Source organism: Sinocyclocheilus grahami, unplaced genomic scaffold (assembly GCF_001515645.1).
Source record: "Sinocyclocheilus grahami isolate Dianchi unplaced genomic scaffold, SAMN03320097.WGS_v1.1 scaffold813.1, whole genome shotgun sequence".
In the NCBI taxonomy this organism is placed as follows: Eukaryota; Metazoa; Chordata; class Actinopteri; order Cypriniformes; family Cyprinidae; genus Sinocyclocheilus; species Sinocyclocheilus grahami.
In genome coordinates, this window is record NW_015505992.1 from 5,728 (window position 1) to 8,884 (window position 3,157).

A 3,157-nucleotide genomic window follows, 5' to 3' on the forward strand; every position below is an offset into this window, starting at 1 on the left:
CCATCTGTTCAAGAATAAAGTTCAACATAAACATATACTATTTAAATACCAATAAAGTGGGTATACAATATATGCTTAGTGTTTTTTTTTATTATAAACGTGACTCAATATAACATTGCGACTACAGTAAAAAAGATTTTACTGTTCTAAAAATTTTACTGTTCAGATTTGTTAGCAGTATTGGAATTGAAGATGTTAGAAACACACATCATTGTTGTCATGTGGTGTATGTGGCCAATCGTGAGACAGCTGTGTCGTCATCAGTGCTCCTGCAGTCGCTCTGAAAAAGCTGCGCCAGCTGAGTCAGCCGGCTGCTCTCGAAACGATATCGCGGTACTTTGATGCCACACGTGACAGTGACGTGGCGTCAGTGCCGGCTCAAGTCGGACAAAATTTCTAACAGGCATACACAGCTTCAAGTCAGCCGCTGATCGGTCTGCACAGCGCCGCATGAAGTCGAACGCACCTAAAGATTTCAAAGCAACGACAAAAACGCTAAAATCAAATGAGAAAAGATACAAAAACACTTACAGTATGTTGAACCTCCTGTTGCTTGACTGCATCTCTATCAGATGCAGACTGAATCTTGATATTGAAAACTGCAGAGGCCAGTGTTATGATAATGCATCTAACATGTCTGGTCTTTATAGGGTGTTTGAGGGCTCACATTCAAGAGGTGAACCCATTAGCTGACTGGATACCCTGCACTGTTGAAATGAACAGTGTTGCTTGCTGCAGTGAGACCATTTAGTTTTTTGGATTTATACATTCATGTTTTCATAATTTTTTTTTTCATTCAGCATCCTCTAGGCCAGGGGTAGGCAAGTTCGGTCCTAGAGAGCCGCAGTCCTGCAGAGTTCAGCTCCAACCCTAATCAAACACACCTGAACAAGCTAATCAATGTCTTCAGGATTACTAAGGCTATAGGCAGGTGAGTTTTTTTTCAGGGCTGGAGCTGAACTCTGCAGGACTGCGGCTCTCTAGGACCGAACTTGCCTACCCCTGCTCTAGGCGATGGAAAGTTATTATGGATGGACTTGAATCAAATGAAAACGGTCACCTAGAGACATTAAAAGGACTAAAAGGACTATCTGTCATCCAATGGGCCACTCACGTGCAGGCCACCAAAGCCCTTTGCTTGCATTACCAAATGTTAATGGATGTCTTGCTTAACTTGTCAGTGGACGACAGTCAAAACCCTGCTACTCAAAATGAAGCTCAATCTCTTCTGCAAAACATGGGACTGCATTTTTATGCATATTATGGAACAAGATCTTGAAAAACCTTCAGAAAACAAGTAAAAAGTACACTTAGATCTAGTGACAGCTGTAGAAATGCTTCCTGAAATATGATTTCAGGAATATGGTGGCAGTGACATCAGCAGCGCAGCATCATTGCAGTTGATCCTCTACCTATCAGAGCCAGTTATTCCACAAAATCCATCATGATAGTGCAGTTGTGGTTCTGTTAGTGTTAACTGCCTTTCTTCTTGACATCCCAAGAGATGTTAACTTTCAATGGCTTTTTAGGCCTGCCCTTACAAGTGAGTTACTAAGCTATAGACAGATACAGATATGGAGATACAAGTTGTTTGTTGTTTGTTGTTTGTATGTTTTGTTTTTTATTATTTTTGTTGTGCACTTTATTACCTGTGGTCCTTAAAGTATATTAGAAAAACTGAGGGCTGACTTGGAAAAACTGACTTGAAACAATATTTTGGCCAATAGCCTTTTTTTGTTGCAGTTTTTAGTATAAAGTTAAAGTAGTCTACAGGAAAGTTGTATTTGTTAAGCTCTAAGCTGTTCCCAATTATTAATCAAGCACAGGCTGCTATATGTTTAAGGTTGATATGTTGCATATGTTGCTTGCCAATAAATATATTTGTTGTCAATTCATGATACTTCCTTTTCTTGCAATTTCAATACTTAATATACATTGTTGTTAAATATAATTTAATAAATAATGCTACATGATAAATAGAAAGCTTCAAATAGACCCTGTAATCGATGATCGGTATCGGACGATACAGCTTCTAGTGATTGGGGATCTGTGATCGCCCCCAAAAATCCTGATCGGAGAACCCCTATTATACAGTCTATTGTCCCCCAAAAATACAACAGAAGAAAGAACTGGAAAGCCAAAAACAAAAGCAAAAGCTGCAAAGAATAGCAAAAACCAAAATCAACTCCCTCTTACCATCCAATAACATGGACTGAGAAACACCAGTCTTTACTCTGCCAACTCACAGATTACCTCCCTAGGCCACCAGTGTTAGGATCCCAGTCCACTCACTTCGATGTTTTGTTTGTTCTTGACTGTGATGCTTCACAGGATGGGCTGGGGGTCATCCTCAATCAAAAACAAGGTAGGTAGGTTAGTAGCCATTGCTTATGGCTTGAGAACTCTTTCAGCTGCTGAAAAGAATTACAATTTGCAATCTGGCACAAAGGTGGGTAGCCGAATTAGCAGACTTCCGGTTCACAATTACAGATCTGCAAAAATAAGTAATTACATTTTAAGAGTACATATTCAGGTTAAACATTTGCAAACAAACTAATATATGTGTATTATGTTTAGATATAAAGGCCTTATCAAACTGAGCACAGCAGTGGAAAAAAAAAGACATTCAATCTGTTGTACAAAAAGACAAGACAAACTGAACAGTATGCCAGCTATACAATAATCTATTCTGAAACTGCTGCTTTGACATTTGAAAAGTGTAAAAAAACAACAACAACAGCATTTTGGTTCAATACTGACATATTCTCTTTTGTGTGATTTCTAAAGACTGACCACAAAACCATGATCAAGAGAGCACCCTCATAGGCCATATCTTAAACGAGTGGTTTTCACATCTCTATCACTCATATATTAGACTCTTTGTTTTTGTTCTCTTGCTTATCTGATTTCTTTATTTCTTTCAAACCTCCTTTTTTAATTTTTATATTTCTTTCACTTACTTACCTTTATTCTTTTCTGTCCTTCCTTTCTGACTTCTTTCCTTCTTTTCTTTTGTGTTGTTTCCTTTACTCTTCCTTCATTTAAATTGTCAGACTCCTTGTTACCTAATTTCTATTTTCTTTCTTCACATAATTTTTCTTACTCTTATTTAAAAAGGGTTCACCCAAAAATGAAAATTCTGTCATTAATTACTCTC